Genomic DNA, 10122 nt, shown 5'->3' on the forward strand with positions numbered 1-10122 from the left:
AACCCCCATTACTGTACAACATCATTGGCCAAAAATCCATTCTATATGTTGTAAAACAAAAAACCATCTCAGACGGCAGAAGAAAAAAAAATCAGAAGAAAAACAAAAGGTCTTTCCACGAAAAGTGGAAAGTCTTAATAATTGTGTTCTCGGGCCTATTGTTTCGTTGTTTTCCTCTTCTAGTTAATGTGTTTCCCTCGGTTTTAGTTTGTAACCCGGATTTGTTTCTCTCAATCGATTATGACTTTCGAACAGCGGTATACTACTGTTGCCTTTATACATAAATTATGACACACCATCAAGTGTTGGTTATTATTACTTAAATATACATGTCAAGCATAAAGTAAGAATTTATAACGGTCTTCTTGATATTGAGCGGGCACAATTTGTTACGGACGAAATTGTGCCCGCTTACCTTAGCCGTATTTGGCACAACTTTTTGGAATTTTGAATCGTCAATGTTCTTCAACTTTGTACTTGTTTGGCTTTATAACTGTCTTTTATAGACGAACGCGCGTCTGGCGTTTTAAATTATAATCCTAGTACCTTTGATAACTATCATTAATTGAAAATAACTCAACTCCTATAAGAATTTGTCTTACAGTTTTGACGTATATGGAAAACAAGTAGAGCTCATTATTTAGAAAATGTTTGCTTCTTTTAGATTTTCTCTATTTATAACGGTTCAAAAAAATAGTAGACAACACTTGCATTTCACCCCTATATTCTATTTTAAGCCATGTCAGCCATGTTGATTGGTAAGCGGGGTCATCCGATTTTTTTTTTAAAACTAAATATACCAGCCAGGAATGATTATGGCAAAGTTTGGTTAAATTGGTTTCATTAGTTTCAGAACAGAAGATTTTTGTAAAAAAAAATAAAAAATACGAAAACTGTTGAATTTGACTCTAAATAAAGGACATTTGACCATTTTAGTCTTGATGACTCATTTGTAGATCTTACTTTAATCCATTAATAGAACACACATTTTTGATCCTATTCACTCGGAAATAAAACTTTCAAGTCACTCGAAAAAAACAGTCCTATCCGGACACTATACCTACCGTGTATATTGTATAAAAAAATTTAAAAGAACAAACGTAAAGTAGAGACAAATAGTGGCTTGTAATCAATATTCCGATACAATTAAAAGAAGGATTTATATCAAAATTTAAATTATTCATATATACACGTGGTGAGACTTTGATAAAATATTGAAGCTATAAACGAAATTTAATTTGAACATTTAAATTCAAGATGATTATTTAACACCATGAATATGTATTTGGGTCAGTTATTGATTTTGCAACTAAATAAACAAAAAGAAAAGCTCAAATAAATACAACATTATTTAAATCCATCCTCACAAAAGAACATTTATACAATTTCACGGGTGTCATTCGGTTTATCGAGAGAAATGGGCGTGAAAGAATATCTAACGGCGGTCAAGTATTGAGAGACGATCGTGAAAGTTCTGGTAACGGATCGTGAAAGAAATTTAATCGAGAAGACATATGAAAGGACAGTAAATATTCTAATTTAATTAATTACACAGAAACATTTACGACAAAATAAAACTGTCTGTCAAAATGGTTCAACATTATGATCAGTATGTCAGAATATCCAGTTTCAAAAGTACACAGTTATTACAAAACGACAAAAGGCAGATTGCTTCTCGACATTTCAATGACATAAAAAATGTAAACAAACACGATTTTTTCACAAATTCGACTAGATAAACTACCTTTATCAAAATAAGGGCATTGTATTTGAATTAATTAAACAGTTCTCATAGTTATTTTGTATAAATATAATCTGAAACTTGGTTAATAAAGAACTATTCACACAAAATTGATTTTTTGGATCGTGAAAGATCACGTACCGCATTTTTGAAGATCGTGAAAAGGATCGTGAAAGATCTGATGCTACGAAGACGTTCACATTATTCTTCCTTTAAATGATGATTGATATTTGTTATTGGTATTGAGACTTACTAGATAGGTCAATATCCTCCATAGGTTTAAGCATTTCAAAGTATTAATATTTTCAGAAAATGAAAAGAAAAAAAAATTACAACTATGGCAATAAGAAAAGACAGTGGGTGACAAAACGCCGAAAAAACAATCCAGTGAAGGTGAGCCAATGGAAGAGGTTGAAGATGAAAATATTATTACAGAAGCAACACACGAATATTGTGAAGATGATGTGGAAATGAATGAGATAGTAAACTTATTACCAACTGTTATCAAAGAAATAGCAAGGTTTGGATTCCTACAGTATCTTTTAATGTTCTTCAATCTAATAGCAAATAAGAAATTCGACTTTTCAAATATTTGCTTTTTATTGTTTTGTGACATTTTAAGGTTTTGGAGTACACCCACAACAATATTAATGCGGTATCCGTTTAAAGAAACCAAGCAGTTCTGGTACATTGGTAAAATTCTATTTCATGGACGTTTTCAAAGGTTTATGACTGGATATAAGAACACTGGCCAATCATGTGATACAAGCAAAGGATTTTATGATCCCGACAACGCTCTCATCAATTTTGCCGTTCCCAGTCATATTCATATTGAGACTTTTAACACACATCTGAATCTACCCGATATTAAAGGACCCGGTAAATTTGATTTCATGGTTAAGAAAGTTGTTTCAACGAATCCATCCAATTCTTTTGCACTAACATTTGATGGTAAAAAATTGGCACCAGGTTTGACAACTGATTCTGGTGACGTCGATTTACTTGGATACGAAGAAATACCACTGAAAATTAAACAGGACCAATTTCAAACCATGTATAAACAGATAATGGATTTATATGATCGACTAAAACATTTCGAAGGCTCAGTTCTGAGCCAACTAGACAAGAATGAATTTGTTACAAGCCTAAGATATGTATCTTTCAATCTCAGTCTTGCGACTAAAGACATGCGCCAACTAATTAGCAAACAAACTTACGCACTCGATAAATTTATACTGAAAGATGAATAGGAAATTGGCAAAAACTACTCCTACGTTATTGATGTGATTAAAACAAATATATACAGGGCAAAGGCTGTAATTTCAGATGCGCTTAAAGCACACAATTGTATCCTAAATGCTATTTCACACTTTAACAAATCTAACGAATATGTCATGGACTTTTGCAATAAAGTTGATTTGTCTGCATCACCATCGTTTTTCAATTTAAAAGATCACAATTCGTTGAAAGAAATTATAAATGAAGACGAAGAGACCCCTACACACCTTATAAAACAAAGAACCAAGAAATGGGAAGAAATCAGAGCCGCATTTAAAGTGACAGGAAGCAAAGCACACCAAGCACTTGGTCTTGATGGATTAAAAAAACAGAAAGCATTTTTTCAGGAAGCAATAGGTCAGCAAAGACAACCAGAACCAGATTTTGCCTCATTTCATGGATGAAGATTCATTTTAGTGGTCAAGTCCGTATCGAGGATTCGTTAAACTTTAGGATAACTGTCTGTTGTTATGATTGTAAGGTGTATATTTTCGACTTGTGCAAGGTTTCAACTAACATTGAACTCATTATCATGCATCATTCGGCAATGTTTGTTTTATGTTGTTTGGCCTTTTGAATATATACATGTATGCAATAGCGACAATATGTTTCGTGTATGGTGTACATGTCTGTCTTCATGTTTCTTATATGACCATGATGACTTCAATTTTGTTTGATTTATTAAATGATGGAAAGATGTCTATGTCTGGCTGTCGGTCAGGGTTCATATACTTTTGACCTTATGTTTCGAATTAATTGGCCAAGCACAACTTTTACATTTGTCAGTTTCTAAGGCACTGTAAAGATCGGAACACATTAATTTGGTGTACGGGATATTTGTAGAGATCTGTATGGCATGGTTCATCTGACCTTGACCTTTTTTAGGAAACATTGATAATCTTAAGCGCATTTGACACTTCTAGTAAAACCCTTTATATTATAGACGTTCAACAAATATACTATCATAAGTAAAGCAATCAAGACATTACAGCATTTGCGCTTGGTATTCTATAATATGTACTATAAAGTTAAATCCTTATCTGCGTTGTTTATAAAGAACTTAAAAAGTTCTGTTGCACAAAATGTTGGTTATCGTTCAATCCAATATTACACATGAAATGTGCTGTTTTTGCTATGATTTTTTGTTTGATTGATAACATTTTGGTTTAAACGTTGCATATCCATATTATTGGCTAACTAGTGTTTGTGTGCGTGAAGTGCACTAGACCGATTCAAAGAGCTGAATCGTTCACACTTATTTAGACACGTTATTAGTTGGGTTTTTTTAACTTTCGAGGTTCAGTGTTGAATAGAAAAAAAAGATAATAGCTTTAATGTTCATCCTTATCAAAATAGTTACAGGCTTCAACCACTTGCAGATTTATTAAATGGTAAAAGAAATACTGATTTCTGATTTCTAGTATAAAGTCTGGTCACGCATTTTCTTTCACGATCGAAAAAAATACGTTGCCTGATCTTTCACGATCAAGTTTGATGGAAATTCAAGAAATTCAAGGTTTTCATAAACAAATTAACGCTTTTAATGGAAGAACATACTTTAATTTTACTGTACTATCAGATAGACCAAAGATTAAATTTCAAATATATCATGATATTCTGAAATATGACCATTATAGGTACACAAAGCGTGTTATTTGTAATAAATTTCATAGACACGCATTGCGCCTTTTGTGTTTTTTTCAAAAAGTAATTCATATTTTCTTTATCTTCTTTCACAGCTATGTTGAAAAAGTTATACCATTTTGACAGACATATTTTTTTGTTCGGATTTGTTCCGCGTTTTGAAAATTTTGCGATTTTTTCAAAGATTCTGAACTAAAATGTACATTAAATGCCTTTCACGATCCGTTACCAGAACTTTCACGATCGTCTCTCAATACTTGACCGCCGTTAGATATTCTTTCACGTCCATTTCTCTCGATAAACCGAAAGACACCCGTGAATTTATACAGTTTATACAATTTCTACAATTTCCTCGTCTAATGTCAAATTCATGTCTTAAAGTCCTTCTCCAGATAAGTATGAGTGTATTGCAATGCCGATTGCTAGGCCCGTAGCCAGGAATTTCCAAAAGGAGGGGGGATATTTGGACTCGCAAACTCAACTTTAACAGTCACAATTCAAACAGAATGTTGACTTTAACAGTGCTTATTTGTTTTCAAGGGGGTTTCGTACGACCCCCCCCCCCCCCCCCGTACCCCCTGGCTACGGGTATGATTGCTAATTAGGTTTTGTTGTACTTTTTTCCAGCTGCAACGGTCTTTAAAGCTTTTTGACAGGAACAATCCTTTCCACTGTTTATTAGACTGAAATACATACACGTTTTTTTTTCTTCTTCAGATAGATATTATAATGCAAAACCTTTCATAAACACTTTTAAACGTGATAATCCAAATCGTTTCACAAAAATAATTAAAAATAACGTATACAATTTTGTTAGTTCACATCTCTTAATGGAAATTGTACTTTTCAATATGATAAGATAAGATAAATAACAGTTGATTTAAGTGTCACATATTGATCAACAATAAAATTACAAAACAACATCATAAAAAAGGATCAATACGCAGCCTATAAAGACTTACGAGACATGGATGTCCGTGTTTCCGTGTTACATGTACATTACGACTTTTTCTCCTTACGATTGCACTAGCCAGTCTGTATTTATATTTATGTTTTATATATATAATAATATGGAGGTAATCTCGATGGGGTATGTATCAAGTTTGCAGCCCCATCAGGTCAGAATGGGGACGTTAAATCCGAGATCTCGTGTAAAGAGAGTGGTCCGTAGGTGGCCTGTTGCAAGGCAAAATTTCTGTCCCTATCCAATATACCCTCATTTTCCAGTGGCAGTCCAAATTTCCCCGACCATCATCCCGAATGGCCTCTATCATCACAAGACCTACCTATTGTATTTATTGTTAACTTGTTCTCGTCCTGAACATGCATGCAATATTTGCCACTGGACGTTAAGCAACCAACAATCAATCAATCAATCGATGGTTAATAAGATGGCGTCAAGTCTAAAACTATCCACACCACACGATATCAAATGGAGTGGATGTGACGCGCACTTCAGCGTCCCAATCGCACCTCCGAGTCCTACATATATATATATATATATATATATATATATATATATATATGTTACAGTAAATAGGTGAAATTAGGAATTACACGTAATTACTAAACACTTCAGTAAATACCTGTAAATACTAGCCAATTTAGTAATTACATGTATTTACTAGTTGTTTCAGTGATTACTGGTAATCACTGATTTTTTTTGTCATTTTTACAGCTATTTACTAACTTGATGTTTTTGTTTTAAAATTAAAAACATAATTCAAGATACCAAATAAGAAAGTAAAGGGGTAGGGATTTTAAGGGCGCTGACTTAAGGATGTAGGAATATAATGCACATCCAAAGTGCATACTCTTTAGTGTTTGTGAATTGAAACTGGAAAATGGTTGTTTTATAGGTTTTGAAACTCCGTAAATATATGTAAGCAAGACAATGATATCTATCCAAAATCAAACTAAAATCCCCATCATGCACTGTGGTTCAAAACTTTCTCCAAATATCCTGGATTTCTACCAAACTTGGACAGAAGCTAAATGTTTATGATCATAAAATAATATCCAAAAGTAAAGTTAGAAAAAAAAATCCTTTTTTTCGAATATTACTTATAAATAGACTAGTTTTTTCCCAGTTAACATTACATACACTCTGTAGTTAAAGTTTTTAAAACATTAGATTTTATAAACCATCCTGGATTTTTACCCAATTTTGACTGAAGCTTCTTACAGTACTAGTCAAAAGAAAGTATCTAGAGGAAAATTTTAATATTTTTTCCTCATTTTTGTTGAGCCTGCGATTAACAGCAAAAGTAGCCGAGACTATTTGTTCTGCAAAACCCTTACAATTATAATAGCTTAATACATCGATAATCCATCTCCAGCTAGGGGTTGATTTGAAGGTCACATGAATACGTATTCAATGAGGTCCAAATATTCACTTGCAACAAAATAAAACCAGAATGGCTGCTAACAGTGAATTATAATTTTACTACATCATTTTTATAAATGATTTAACAACAAAAAAAAGATATTTTTTTCATATATCTCGAAGCTAATGCAGTTCATTCCAGTTCTTAACCTACATAACGTTATCTTATCTTTATAAGGTAATAAGTCTAAATATTCTTCAAATTCAAAGGGTTCTTTAAAAAGTTAAGACATAATGCTTTGGGAGAATTTTCCATTTCTGATTTCCATGTCTGCTGAAGTTGGTAAAAAATCATCTGTATAATGCTCAACTTAAACCATTTTGGATTAAAACTAAAGTTACTCTGATTTAACCAAATATTTTAAAGTCCATATTTATTCAAGATATTTTTTATACATTTCAACCATTCAAAATTTTAAGAGTACTAACTGATCTTCTAGTTAGTATTACACAGCTAAAACAATGTTGTATTATGGTCAGGTGATCAAAAGTTATGGTTGTTTTAGCAGTCAGTAAATAGGTGTAAAAATTCATTTTAAATTTAGTAATTACTGGTAATAACTGGGCCGTTTAAGGAATTACTTGTATTAACTAAGTGCATCGGGAATTACCTGTAATTCCTAAATTTTAGTAATTACATGTAATTCCTAATTTCACCTATTTACTGTAACATATATATATATATATATTATCTGCTCTATAATCTGTCAATACCTGCATCTTGGCATTATACAGGGCCATATTTTTTCTCTGATTGTTTTTAATGTCTTTATTCTAAATCCAATGGATTTTGGATTTTTGCTGATTGATATTTAAGTCTTAGATACATGATTTGTTTTTCATGAGTTGGTATTTGCTTTGAACTAGCTGTTAGTAACTGCCAGTACTCTCAGATCTGTACAAAGTCTGGTGAGTTAAGCCTTTTCCAACTGATTTTTATAGTTTGTTTTTGTGTTGTACTGTTACACCACTGTCCTTGGTTAGGGGAGGGTTTAAAGCCCGCAAACTAGTTTAACCCACCATACTGTGTATGTGCCTGTACCAAGCCATGAACCTGTAATTCAGTGGTTGTCGTTTGTTGCTGTGATACATACTTGTTTTTGTTCATAATTTTGTACATAAATTAGGCCGTTAGTTTTCTCGTTTGTATTGTTTTAAATTTGTCATTTCGGGGCCTTAACAGCTGACTTTGCGTTGTGGTCTTTGCTCATTGTTGAAGGCAGTACGGTGAATTATAGTTGTTAATTTTTGTATCTTTTTGTCTCTTATGGAGAGTTGTCTCATTGGAAATCGTACCACATCTTCTTTTTATATGAACTAACGACAACCACTGAACTTTAGGCTCCCGACTTTGGACAGGCACATAAAGAATGTGCGGGGTTAAACATATTTCAGTGAGCGCTCAACCCTCCCCTTACCATGGAGAAAAACATCTCACAAGATCACGGACCGAACGTGGCAGGGTATTTATACATTCCTGATAACAAAAAGACACAAAATATAGATTTGATTTGATTTTTTGTGTTTTAACGCCACTTTTAAGCACTGCATTTAGGCTTTTTGGTGGTGGTCAGTTTTTATTGGTGGAGCGAGCCGGTGGTGCTCGGAGTTCCAACTCACAAACTCAGTGTTGACTCAGTCGGAAACCCGGTTGAAATAGAACAAAAGAATCGAAGCTCTTTGTTAGAGAAGGTGATAAATGTGTACTGTATAAATGTTTACTATAGTGAAATTTTTTTTTAAAGTTAAAAGAAACAAACAAAATTACAATTTTCTTTTCAATTACGAAGTGTTTTATTTTAAAAACAACATTTTCATAAGTTTTCAATTCATCTAGTACAAAAATGTGAGTTTTGTCCCTTGCTTGTTATAAGTGTCAAAATTGTTGTCTGTTATGTTTATTTTTGTTTTGTATATGTTTTTTATATGTGTTTTTGTGTTTCAGCGATGATCCTTTTGTACTGGATTTTATACTGAATAAAATTAGTTAGTTAGTTGGTTAGTTAGTTAAGCAGAACAATTAGATATCAAGTCGACGAATTGGGTATCTTTCAAGTTGGATGTAGAAAATGCATAACCTTTTATTTTTTTTTACCACGGACGGAAAACATATCAATCTATTAGTTCAGTAATTTTCGTGTCTGCCCTTCCATTATTTGACTCAAGAAAAAATTCAAAAAAATGGGTAACTATAGTATCGAAAAGAGAAAATCGAGTGCACCTTTTTATGTTAGGTTGTGTATCGTTGAATATTTTGTTTTGATATCGTAAAAAGCAAGAATATTTCATACATCGTCTCGCTTCAGATTCTATCATTTTTATATTTCAAAGCTACAGGTTGACTTTATAACATAAAAAAAATAACAGTACTGAAAGATGAAATATATGGGTCAAGTGAAATACCTATCTAATGATTCACAAAAACAGAGTAGGTGTGTTCGAAAAGCTATTTTTTTTTACTAAAAGTACTTGACGACAGTCTTTCAAGTTTGATGATGAAAATGCATATCACCGAAAAATTATATTTTTGTGTGTGTGATAACTAGGGTTTATAGTCTTCAACCACTAAAAAAAATCTAGTCTGCCCTTCCACGAAATACTTAATTAGAATTTTTTTAAATGTTGATGAATTTTCGAAAATTCCACCTGACAACCGATGAGACAATAGTTTTAAGCTGAATCAATGCAGACAAGATCATTAACTGATACTCATTAGCTAGTTGATACGTTTGTCTTTTAAAATACAACTGACATTTAAGGATCGTAATGGTGCTATGTGGATAAATTTATCGGGTTCCAAGAGCAAAATTGGTAGCGCGTCATCCCTACAATGGCTTCCATTTCTACGATTGTGAACATGAACTAGCGTAATGGGGAGATAATTTTGACGAAGTAGAATCCTGACTGGACTGGCTAGTGATTACTGTAGTAAATACTGACAGATACCATTCGGCCACCTCACAAAATATAGATATGAGAGTACTCGCAGTAACTGGCAGCCAGTTCAAACCCAATAACAACTAATTAAAAACTCATGTTTCTAAGATCTTTTACTTTGTTATATTAAATCAAA

This window comes from Mytilus edulis, chromosome 1, assembly GCF_963676685.1.
Source record: "Mytilus edulis chromosome 1, xbMytEdul2.2, whole genome shotgun sequence".
Lineage (NCBI taxonomy): Eukaryota > Metazoa > Mollusca > Bivalvia > Mytilida > Mytilidae > Mytilus > Mytilus edulis.